Genomic DNA, 13337 nt, shown 5'->3' with positions numbered 1-13337 from the left:
AGAGATCACTGAAGAAATCAAAGAGGAAATCAAAAAATACCTAGAAACAAATGACATTGAAAACACGATGACCCAAAACCTATGGGATGCGGCAAAAGAAGTTCTAAGAGGGAAGTTTATAGCAATACAATCCTACCTCAAGAAACAAGAAACAACTCAAATAAACAACTAACCTTACACCTAAAGCAGTTAGAGAAAGAAGAACAAAAAAACCCCAAAGTTAGCAGAAGGAAAGAAATCATAAAGATCAGATCAGAAATAAATGAAAAAGACATGAAGGAAACAATAGCAAAGATCAATAAAACTAAAAGCTGGTTCTTTGGGAAGATAAACAAAATTGATAAACCATTAGCCAGACACATCAAGGAAAAAAGGAAAAGACTCAAATCAACAGAATTAGAAATGAAAAAGGAGAAGTAACAACTGACACTGCAGAAATACAAAAGATCATGAGAGATTACTACAAGCAAATCTATGCCAATAAAATGGACAACCTGGAAGAAATGGACAAATTCTTAGAAAAGTACAACCTTCCAAAACTGAACCAGGAAGAAAGAGAAAATATGAACAGACCAATCACAAGCACTGAAATTGAAACTGTGATTAAAAATCTTCCAACAAACAAAAGCCCAGGACCAGATGGCTTCACAGGTAAATTCTATCAAACATTTAGAGAAGAGCTAACACCTATCCTTCTCAAACTCTTCCAAAATATAGCAGAGGGAGGAACACTCCCAAACTCATTCTACGAGGCTACCATCACCCTGATACCAAAAGCAGACAAACATGTCACAAGGAAAGAAAACTACAGGCCAATATCACTGATGAACATAGATGCAAAAATCCTCAACAAAATACTAGTAAACAGAATCCCACAGCACTTTAAAAGGATCATACACCATGATCAAGTGGGGTTTATCCCAGGAATGCAAGGATTCTTCAATATATGCAAATCAATCAAAGCACCATATTAACAAATTGAAGGGGCTACCCTGGTGGCGCAGTGGTTGAGAGTCCGCCTGCCGATGCAGAGGACATGGGTTCGTGCCCCGGTCTGGAAGATCCCACATGCCGCGGAGCGGCAGGGCCCGTGAGCCATGGCCGCTGAGCCTGCGCGTCTGGAGCCTGTGCTCCGCAACAGGAGAGGCCACAACAGTGAGAGGGCCGTGTACCACAAAAAAAAAAGAAAAATTGAAGGAGAAAAACCACATTATCTTCTCAAAAGATGCAGAAAAAGTTCTTTTCCATTAGAAGCCTCCATTTCCTACCTGACCTCTTAGCAGCTGTTAGCACTTTGACCACTTGTTTCTTCTCCAGTCTATTCTCTTTACTTGAGGACAACGTAATCCTCCATTTTTGTGCCCTCCTATTTTTTTCTGCTTCTATCTATTAGGCTTTCTTACTTTGTTCATTTTTGGTGCCCTTCATATCTTTGTTCTAGGCCTGCTTCTTACATTACAGGTTTTTTTTTCCCCCTCTGGAGTGATCTTTTCCAAATTCATAGCTTCAATTAATTATATACTGATGACTCCCAAAGAGAAATTCTAAGACCTGATTTCCTGAACAGAGCTCCTTAGCAGTACATCCAGCTTTGTTCAGTATAGCCCCACTGGGCAATTCTCAAACACACCAAATAGAGTAAATCCAAAACTGACCATCTTCTTTCCAATTTGTATTCCATTTCCCGTAATTCTTACTATCTATCAAATTGCTCAACCTTTAAGCTTAGTCATAATCTTTGGCTTTTCTTTCTCATCCTTAACCCACATCTAATCAACCACTATTGTTTCTATCTTCCAAATACCATTGTACCGATTTCTTTATGTGCTAATATCCTGATTCAGGCCACTGGTACCCCTTCCCTAGGGTACTGGCAGACTACTATACCCTTATCTGATGCTTCCCCCAATCCACATCCCAAGCCACAACCCAAATACTATTTCAAAAATGAAAATCTGACTCTATCACTCTCTTTTCTTAAAATGCGTAACTACTTCCCATTACCCTCTGGAAAATGCCCAAACTCCATACTACTACTCATGGCTCTTCTTTAAATGGCAATAAACTCTTTACCATTTAAAAATTATTTCGTATTTCTTCCTCCACCACCCTATTGTTACACTATGCCTCAGCAAGGGCAAACGACTTTCTTTCCTCAGGTTATAGCACAATTTCCTAACCCCATCCCACCCCCACCTCATGACTCCAAGAAAGATTCCTAAAATAAAACGTCTGCCCTCTCACTTGCTCCTTACCTCCTTATTAGCTTGGATTAGATACATTTTCCACTAGAAAGCATCCCTGAGCATCTTCATGGACATCTAATCCAGATTAGTGCATTAAAGCATTAGCCCTGGGTACTCCACAGATATACTCTATAATTGATTCATTATAGTATATATTCCCCATGCTTGTTTGGCTTTCTGAGTCACCTGATATGACTGCAAAAATCTAAAAGGCAGAGACTATATCTGTCTGCCATTTTCATCTCCATATGCCAGTAAATTAGCACATGCGATAAATTATTATTTGTGAAAGTATAAATGAATGATGAATTAAATATCTCAAAAGACAGATTTTAATTGCTTGGCAAGGCATAAGCCATCAGACTACATCTCTGGACAGAGAGCTCTGGTAAGGTCACTTGGTGGGCTGCTGCCCTGTTGATAGACGGCTGGCTTTGGTTCATCCATTCATTTCTAGTCTAACCATCTGTGTCCAAAGTAATGGGATCATGTTGCATAAGCAGGCAAATTATGCACAAAGAGTCACTAGAAGGAAGTGTCACTCACATCCAAGCTTCTTAAAACATGGCAATGCAAATGACAGGTACATCACTTAGTCTGTCAAATGCATTATTATTCAGCTCTCCACTTAGAAGTCCATTCTTTTTTTTTTTTTAAATTTTATTTATTTTTGGCTGCGATGGGTCTTCATTGCTGCACGCAGGCTTTCTCTAGTTTCCACAAGCGGGGGCTACTCTTCGTTGCTGTGTGCAGGATTCTCACTGCGGTGGCTTCTCTTGTTGTGGAGCACAGGCTCTAGGCGTGTGGGCTTCAGTAGCTGTGGCACGTGGGCTCAGTACTTGTGGCTCACGGGCTCTAGCGCGCAGGCTCAGTAGTTGTGGCACACGGGCTTAGTTGCTCCGCAGCATGTGGGATCTTCCCAGACCTGGGCTGGAACCTGTGTCGCCTGCATTGGCAGGCGGATTTTTAACCACTGCGCCACCAGGGAAGTCCCGAAGTCCATGCTTTTAAGAAGCTCTTCTTGATCTCCATCCCCCCAAACTGAAAGAAGATAATTCTCATAGACCTTTTGTGTGTTTTTGTCCATTTCTAGGTCATGAGCAGTTTAAGAGAACAGATTTTAAATTAGATGTTTAGTGCCTGGTACAGTTTGTGGCTAATAGTAATTACTCAGTGAATCCATGCTGAATTTTGAATGAAGAACTCAGAATGAATGAACATATGAATGAAGAAACAAATTTCTAAATCAAATCATATGAAAAATTTTTAAAGTCTCAACAAATTTTTGTTGTTTTTTTTAAAAATACACATCCACCTAGAGGGCAGGTAGGTGACCATGTTATTGGTCCATTAACAAACTTAGGTTTCCAAAGAGTGAATGAGTATCCAGATTATTTACATCACTATAATTCATTGATTGAATCCAATCAGCTATTTGATTTTCAGCACAGTGCTCTGCACAGAATAAGTGTGCAACATGTTTACTGAGTTAAATTAATCGAATAGTTGAACTGCCTTGAATTTGATTTAGACAGATTGTCTCCACATGAGATTACTGAAGAAGAAGACTAAATTACAAAATGCTGGTGCTTTCTTATCCTATGAATAAAACCAGGCCATAAATAGTTAACAAAAATTAATAATATCTCTTGTGCTGGAATCCAATCTATACAAGCTTTTTATTTTTAACATATCTATAAATTAAAGGAATTTCACTTTCCTGTAAAAATTGTTCTTAATGAATTGGCTCAAAGTAGATCAAAGCTCTTATTTCTCAAAATTATAATCCAAAATGAGAATCAATAATGCTCCTTCAAAATCAACTTGAAATAATAATTGTCATTTGGAATATTTGATTATTCCGCAGAAAACTGATAGAGCTGTCATCTGTAACGGTACCAAGAATGTACTAAAAAAGAAAATGGCTCCCAAATTAAAATATATCTGGTGACAGATGGTCAGATCTTTTTTTAAATGTAGGGGACCCATAATGTATAAAAATTGAACTGTATGTAAAATTTATTTTTCTTTTTCAACCTGCAGCAGAGAGGTCCACGAGGAACAGATGTCTGTTTCTCCTGATTAAAGTGAAAGACACTTCTGAACACTTTTTGAAGTGTGCTTTTATGCAAAAATGTTCTAAGAATATAATAACTGATATGCTTAAGGTATTCTTCAATATCAATACTTGTATTGGGCTTCCTGGTGGCACAGTGGTTGAGAGTCCGCCTGCCGATGCAGGGGACATGGGTTCGTGCCCCAGTCCGGGAAGATCCCACATGCCACGGAGCGGCTGGGCCCATGAGCCATGGCCGCTGAGCCTGCGTGTCTGGAGCCTGTTCTCGCAACGGGAGCAGCCACAACAGTGAGAGGCCCGCGTACCGCAAAATAAATAAATAAATAAATAAATAAATAAATAAATAAATAAATAAATAAATAAATAAATAAATAAAAATACTTGTATAGAACTGGATCTGCCTTCACAATATTCTTAAATGTGATCCATTTTCTACAATACAAATACTATGGAATAAAGATGACAAATGGTGTGGATGTTCACTTTTTTCTACCTTCTCTTTATAATTATTACCCAGTGTTCACAACTTGAAGAGCTTTTAAAAACGCTCATGAAGCTATTACTAAAAAGGCTAATTTTGCTATTTAAGATATTTCCGCTTCTTCAATAGTATATTAGTTTATCCTCATGTATATTTCCTCAAATGCTACCCCCATTCATCAGAATTATTTAATTTTCTCTAGTGTAATATCAGTTTAATCCCAGTTTCACTGAGAGATATTTCAGTAATTGTATTTACCAAGAGGGATTTGAGATGGTCTTTTTTGCTCTAAGACTAAGTCTGGAAGTGCCTGGTCCTCCTGAGACATCGCCCACAGACAGGTCCCCAAGTACTCCTGTGAGACAGCAAATCTGCTTACCTGGTCCATTTCTAATCTTTCTGTGCTGTAAGCGTTCTCCATGCTGTCCAGGGCACTGACACTTGCCATGTACCTCAGAGGAGGGCTGCACATTCCTTCCAGCTTTATGTGTTGGTAGCTGAGCCCTGTTCATATTTTAGATAGAATTTTGGAACTAGCTGGCCCTGCATCTGACACGGCCACCATTTTCACAGTGTGCTTTCAAAAGTGGACCCTGCTCTATTTTCTTCTGTTGAACCCTGTTTGTTCCCCAAACCCAGCCCAGAAGTACACTGGTTTTCTAGGCTCTTGTTTGGACATGATTTGTTTGTTAACCACCCCTTGCCAGGACAGTCATTTCTGTCATGGTTCTACCTGTGGTTCTGCTATTTCCTCCAATTCCTTATCACCCTTTCCCCCCTGCACGCCTCATGGTAAAGTTAACCTACCACTGGGAGGTAACATTGACTGGAAAAGAATACAAGTCCCGGGCTTCCCTGGTGGCACAGTGGTTGAGAGTCTGCCTGCCGATGCAGGGGACACGGGTTCGTGCCCCGGTCTGGGAAGATCCCACATGCCGCAGAGCGGCTGGGCCCGTGAGCCGTGGCCGCTGAGCCTGCGCGTCCGGAGCCTGTGCTCCGCAGCGGGAGAGGCCACAGCAGTGAGAGGCCCGCGTACCGCAAAAAAAAAAAAAAAAAAAAAGAATACAAGTCCCATTTCAGAATATTTTAAATTTGTGATAATTTTAGAATTGTATTATTTTCTTGAGTATCTTGTGTGAAATTGATTCTTTTAACTTTTTATTTTATATTGGAGTATAGCTGTTTAACAATGTTGTATTAGTTTTCAGGTGTACAGCAAAGTGATTCAGTTACACATATACATGTATCTAATCCTTTTCAAATTCTTTTCCCATTTAGGTTGTTACATAATATTGAGCAGAGTTCCCTGTGCTATACAGTAGGTCCGTGTTGGTTATCCATTTTAAATACAGCAGTATGTACATGTCTATCCCAAACTCTCTAGCTCTCCCCCCCCCACACCCTTCCTCCCTGGTAACCATAATTTTGTTCTCTAAATCTCTGAGTCTGTTTCTGTTTTGTAAATAAGTTCATTTGTATCATTGTTTTTTAGAGTCCACATATGTGATATCATACGATATTTCTCTTTCTCTGTCTCACTTACTTCACTCAGTATGACAAACTCTAGGTCTATCCATGTTGCTGCAAATGGCATTATTTCATTCTTTTTAATGGCTGAGTAATATTCTATTGTATATATGTACCACATCTTCTTTATCCATTCTTTTGTTGATGGACATTTAGGTTGCTTCCATGTCTTGCCTATTGTACACAGTGCTTCAGTGAACACTGAGGTACGTTAAGGCATTGATAAATCCACAAAATGGATAGTTTTGAAAAAAATTATTTGCCTTATTGACCTGAATATTTGAGTATATCTATGTATTTTTTTCTCCTTGGGCACAATTACACATTTCAGTTTTGTCACATTCTACCTTCTCACTGCATGTATAGCCAGAGCCCATGGAATGGTTGTTCAGTCAATGCTTGACAGTTGGAAAGTGTTCTACAAATATTTTGTGTATTACGTAGCATATCTTCTTGAATCCAAGATCTCATGCAATATAAGATACTTTTTTTGTGTGTGTGTGTGTTACGCGGGCCTCTCACTGTTGTGGCCTCTCCCGTTGCAGAGCAGAGGCTCCGGACGTGCAGGCTCAGCGGCCATGGCTCACGGGCCTAGTCTAGCTGCTCCGCGGCATGTGGGATCTTCCCGGACCGGGGCACGAACCCATGTCCCCTGCATCGGCAGGCAGGGAAGCCCTAAGATATTTTTTAAAAATGAAAAAAAAAAAAAAAACTAGCTCGAAGGGCATAATTTACTCCTAATAAGAATGTATGTCCCTGTAAGGAAGTATAATGATGACCTTACACAAATAAGCCCTCTCCCCACTCTGAGTCCTATTCGATTTTCCTGTCCTGCAGTTCAACAGAATGACATTGTTTTCATAACCTGTTCTCTCAGTCTGAACCTTCTGAGCAATCTTCAGACAAACAGCATAATGTCAAGATAAAACCAAAGCTCTGACTTAATTCTCACAAGTACAAGTAATAACAACTACATCAGAACCTATTCATCCATCTTGAGAATGTCAAGTTTCTTTTGACACCAACTTAACTAGCATTCCAACTTCAGAAATGCAAAAATAGCAACAAGAAAACACTGCTGTTAGGCTTTTTTTGTTCCTAAGTCTTCTACTAATATTTAATGAGCTTAAACTATTTTTTTTTCAGTAAACAAGTTTCTTACACACTTCTCAGTGCAATGCATTCTTTTCAGGAGAATGAGGGAAGTAACAGAAAAAGCAAAGCCCATTCCTTTAAATACTATAAGGAATTCACAGTATTTTATTCAGGCTGTTTTATCACATTTGACATTTGTATAGTTATTGGCATTACTGTTAAATTACATGGAGATTACCTCAGTTACTCACTGCATAAAAATATATGTGGGGAAAATGGTTCTGTCTGTACGTGTAGTAGAAGGCCAGAATCTGACAAAGATTAAAATGTGTAATTATGCTCCAGAAAAAAATACACAAATACAATGAAATATCAAGGTGAGAGGCAAGGATTTTTTAAAAGTTTCACTTTGTATGTTTATCAATGCCTTAAAAATGAACCAAGTTCACACAAGCTATCTCATGATAAAACTCTCAACATACTGGGTATAGAGGGAATATTCCTCAGCAAAATACAGGCCATATACAAAAAACACAACATAATAAAAACTATATAAACAGACCCATAGCAACTTCATACTCAATGGTGACATATTGAAAGCGTTTCCTCTAAGATCAGGAACAAGACAAAGGTACCCACTCTCCCTACTTCTACTCAACATAGTACTGGAAGTCCTAGTTAGAACAATTAGGCAAGACAAAAAAATAAAAGGCATCCAAATCAGAAAGGAAGAAGTAAAATTGTCATTATTTGCAGATGATATGGTCTCATACATAAAAAATCCTAGACTCAACCACAAACGTTGGAACTCATCAACAAATTCATTAAAGCTACAGGTAATAAAATCAACATATAGAAATCAATATATATCTATTCATCTGTTTCTCTGGAGAACAGTGACTAATCTGTACGGTGGTACTGAGAGTGGTTACATAGACATAAAGAGATTTATTATAAGGTATTGGCTCATGTGATTATAGAGACAGAGAAGTCCCATAATCTGTTGTTTGAAATCTGGAGACCCAGGAAAGTTGGCGGTGTCATTCTAAAGGCTAAGAACCCTAGAGCCCACGATGTGGATTTTAGTCTGAAGACCTGAGAACCAAACCAGGAGCACAAAGGGCAGAAGATCAACGTTCCAGCTCAACAGTCAGGCAGAAAGCAAATTCAACCTCACTCCAACCTTTTTGTTCTATTCAGGCCCTCAATGAACTGGATGATGCCCACTCACATTGGGGAGGGCAGAATACTTTACTCAGACCATCAATTCAAATGTGAATCTCTTCTGGAAATGACTTCCCAAGACACACCAAAAATAATGTTTACCTAGATATCTGGGCATCCAGTGACCCAGTCAAATTGATTCATAAGATTAACCATCACAGATGGAACAAATAAAGTAAACAGCACAACAGCCCAGCTGGTTGCCTTGAGAAAGTTTACAGGGTACAGCACAGAGAGGCAGTACTGAGGTGGAGCCCAGAAGACTCTCTGAGAGTCTGGGGAAACCAAGGTGATCAGAGTTCATAGAACAGAGTAGAGGAATATGAGTCCTGCACAGGAAGAGAATCCCCAAAGTCTACAGAAAGAATGATCTAGAACGATTAGAGAGAATGGTGTCCAACATTCACACAGAGGTGGGAATAGTGTGTGTTCCCACCAGCAAGGCTCGTATTTCATGGGACATTGGATACAGTTCACAGAAAGGTCTTGCCTCAACAGAGGTAAATAATTAGCCCTAGACTGGGTACTGCTCTAGCCCCTCCTAACAAATTATAAAAGCATAACCCAGAAGGATCAGACTGTTTGCGAGTAACATAACTGCATCTCAGAACAAAGCTCAAGAACGGGACCCTGGATGTTTACTTCAGAAGTCTGAGGTTAGGAATTATGAGAAAGCAGACCAGCCAGAGGGTGTCATGAGCAGATTCGTAACTTCTCAAAGTGCATAAAATCTTCAGCCCCTGAGGCTGACTGCTTGCCATAGAATTGCCATCCATTCCACTCATCCTTCTCCATCCTCAGGCTTCTGAACCTTGCACTAGGCTCACTTTTGTGGTAGCTTGGATGAACTTACTTGCTCAACCTTATTGTTCTGCCAGAGTGAGGATCCGGACACGAACTCTCCTGCTTTACCCCAGAAGTTGCCAGATCAATTCCTGGTCCAACTTCTTGCCTAACTTCGAATCTGATACTGAGAACAGTAAACTGAATAAAAGCCAGTACAGTATTTGTATCTAGTGAGGGGGGTCAATAAAAATTAATGGGTTCAAATTTAATGTATGTTAGCTAAGCCTTTCCAGTGGTTTCTGTGTCATCGAATAACTTCCAAACACGTCTATTTTTGTGGTTAGAAATCTCATGATCCTACTTGTGAGAACACAGATCTTCACTAAAGTACTGGAAAGGCACTGTATTTCTTTTAGCTGGGCTACAGCTGACTGGATGAGATGTAAACACAATTGTAGGGGTGGTCGTAGCTTTAAACAAACACAAGTGGAAATCCTAAATGAAACTGGAACCACAAAGTAAGAGGTCTTTGCAGACAAACAATTCACTCCCAGCAGGATTCATATTGGTTATATGACATTGGTCTACATCAAGCAGAGTTCCTGAAAACAGTGTACGCTCCAGCTCTCCATCACACACGCCAAAGCCCAAGCGGAGGGAAAGGATGGAAGGGAGGGAGAAGTTTGTTCCTAAAACAGAACCTTAAAAGTCTCTGGTTCTTAAAGCAGCGGGTTATCTTCATAACAAAAAGATTTCTATAGTGTTAACCATGCTTTGCATTGTTTTCTTATCAGGAAAGGGGGACAGATAGCTATTTCTACTCACTATCTTCTGAGAATTCAGAAGTATAGACTATAGACCACTTCTCAGCTTTTAATACTCCTGCTGTTATTCTGTGCCTATTTCAAAGACTTCTATGTGATTTTTATGATTTTAAGGGCTGACATTAGAAAGATGAATGCCTTCAAGCAGTCTAAGCATACAGGAAAGTCTGCCCCTGGAAGCTTATTTATTTTCAATTAAAAAAGTATCAGGGGTCAGTTTTTGATGTTTTTATTTGTATATCTTTAAAACACTGGATGAAACTATATCTAAGTAGAAATTACCTCAGGCAACTGTCATCCCATGTGCATTTTTCTTTAAACTTAGCAGGACTCACTTACAAAATGAATAGCTTTTGAAAGGAATCAATTACACCACGGGTCAAAACAAGTCTCTCAAATGCAAGGATGACAGAATTTCTCACTGAGACATAAAAAATTAGTCACGCAGCATGAATGCTAAATATGGAGAGTGTCCTAAATATCTGAGGTGCTTCCTTCCAGCAGATGACAGTGACTTGGCTGTTGCGGTTGTTACTTACAGAGGACACATAATATCTACTCAATCAATACTCGCTTGCGATCTAGAAAATTCTCTACTATTGCCCCACGACAAATCCGTGGAATAGCTGGGATATATTATACATATACTTGGGCTGAAAATATCTCTTATTAATAGTTCTCAAACTTGGCTGTACTTTAAAATCACCAGCCTTCAACCAGACCCTGGCATTAGCCCAAAGCAAGCACCAAGGTGATTTCTATTTTCAGCAGTCGTTCCATCTTTAGTGCATATCAGAATCACCTGGAGGTGACTGTTAACACACAGGTTGCTGGGCCACTCTGGGCCCAAACTCAGAGTTCTGATTAAGTAGGTGCTATGGATTGAGTGTGCCCCCCGCCTTCAAATTCACATAAAGGGGTTGAAGCCCTAACCCACAATGTGATGGTATTTGGAGTTGGGGCCTCCTTTGGGAAGTAATCAGGGTTCAATGAGGAGCTGAGGATGGGGCCTCGTCTGCTGTGGGATTAGTGCTCTTATAAAAAGAAACACCAGAGCACTGCACCATCCCCCCCCAGCATAAAGAGGTTACGTAAGCACACAAAGAGATGACAGCCTCCTACAAGCCAAGAGGAGAGGCCTCAGAATGATATCTGCCTCTCTGGCACATTGATCTTGAACTTCCCAGCCTTCAGAACTGTAAGAAATAAATTTCTGTTTCTTAAACCACCCAGTCTCTGTAGGCTTGAAAATGTGCCTTTCCTGCAAGTTCCCAAATGATACTGATGCTGCGGATGCGGCAATCTTGGCCACCACTGTCTGTAGAGCACTGCCTCAGCATATAAACAGAAGGCACCTGGGGATCTTGTTGAAGCCGGGATTTTGATCCAGTAGTTTGAGCGTGGGGCCCAAGACTTTGCATTGTTATCAAGCTCCCAGGTGATGTTATCGGACTATATTTTGAGTTATAACATTAAAGAGACTCTGAACGCTCAGGCGTTCACCTTTGAGTTTCTAGGGCAGCACCAGGAATAACCGCGCCAAAACCTCCTCCAATGTTTTCCAAAACCTCTACCTGTTGCAAGACCCGGCTGAAGTTTCACCTCCCGTATAAAGCCTTCCATAGGCAATGAAGTCAGAAACAAATTATCTTTTAAATTAGAAAAGCTACTGATTGGATTTGGCCTCTCATTAGTAGTCGTTTTATTGTTCTTGCTACCTTTTCTTGAACATTTGTTAGATTATACAAAATACTTTGCAAATATTGTTTAATCTTCAGGATGACACTAGGAGAAAATGTTGTTAGCCCCAATTTAAAAAGAGAAAAAGAGAGGCTCAGAGAGTTTAAGTATGCGTCCTAAGGACACAAAATTAGAATGTGATGGGGGTAGGAATTGCCAATTAGATCCTAGAAGAGCCTGGAATCAGAATCTTGCCCTGAATCACAAAGCTGAGCATCCTTCATTTGAAATGAAATACAAACAATTTCGTATTAAAAACATGACCCCTATATGCTGAACGCTGAGGTTACAGTTGAGAGAAAGAGTTGTCACAGAGTTTACAATCTAGTAGAGACAGATATTGATCATATAATTGCATTAATTAATTCACAATTGCAAAATGAGATAAGTGCTCTGAAAGAAACAAAGACCATTGTCGGGGAGAGTATAAGAATAAACCTGCGTACTGAGCTCGCCTGCCACAACTACTGAAGCCCACACGCCTAGAGCCCATGCTCCCCAACAAAGAGAAGCCACAGCAATGAGAAGCCCGTGCACTGCAGAGAAGAGTGGCCCCACTCGCCGCAACTAGAGAAAGCCCACGCACAGCACCAAAGACCCAAACCAGCCAAAAATAAATATATTAAAAAAAAAAAAAAAAGAATAAACCTGGGGTGGGGAGTAGGAAAGGGGGCTCTGGGTCGGAAAAAGTGTCCAGGAGCTTAAGACGCCTGAGCTAATTGTTTAGGGATGATGTGTTTGGAGATGAGGGTGTGGTTCCTTCCAGTCTCATGAAATCACAAATATCCTAAGAAAAAATCTGGTATTTTCCAGAAACTGAAGACCACTGTGGCTGTACCACAAAAAGCTGAAGAAAGGGGTGAAAGTTATTCTAAGTGTGGTGTTATTTTTATTATCATAATTATTATTTGATTACTACATGTAAGTGACTTCTTCACAACAGAGAGTTTTTACCTTTATCCTCATGCTAGGGCTGCCAAATAAAATATAGGACATGCAGTTAAATTCTAATTTCAGACAAACACAAAAATTTTTTAGTGTGAATATAGTACATTACTGAGACCTACTTATAGTTAAAAAAATTTTATTGTTTATCTGAAATTAAAATTTCACTGGCTGTCCTGTATTTTTTTTCCAGTTTTATTAAGATATAATTGACATACGGCACTGTAAAAGTTTAAGGTGTAGAGCATAATGATTTGACTTACATCATAAAATGATTAGCATCATAAGTTGAATGAACATCCGTCATTTCATTTAGACACAAAATAAAGGAAAAATTTTCTTCCTTTCAATGAGAACTCTTAGGATTTATTTTCTTAACAACTTTCATATAT

The sequence above is a fragment of the Pseudorca crassidens genome, chromosome 13 (genome assembly GCF_039906515.1).
Source record: "Pseudorca crassidens isolate mPseCra1 chromosome 13, mPseCra1.hap1, whole genome shotgun sequence".
Lineage (NCBI taxonomy): Eukaryota > Metazoa > Chordata > Mammalia > Artiodactyla > Delphinidae > Pseudorca > Pseudorca crassidens.
This window is presented reverse-complemented; position numbering follows the sequence as displayed.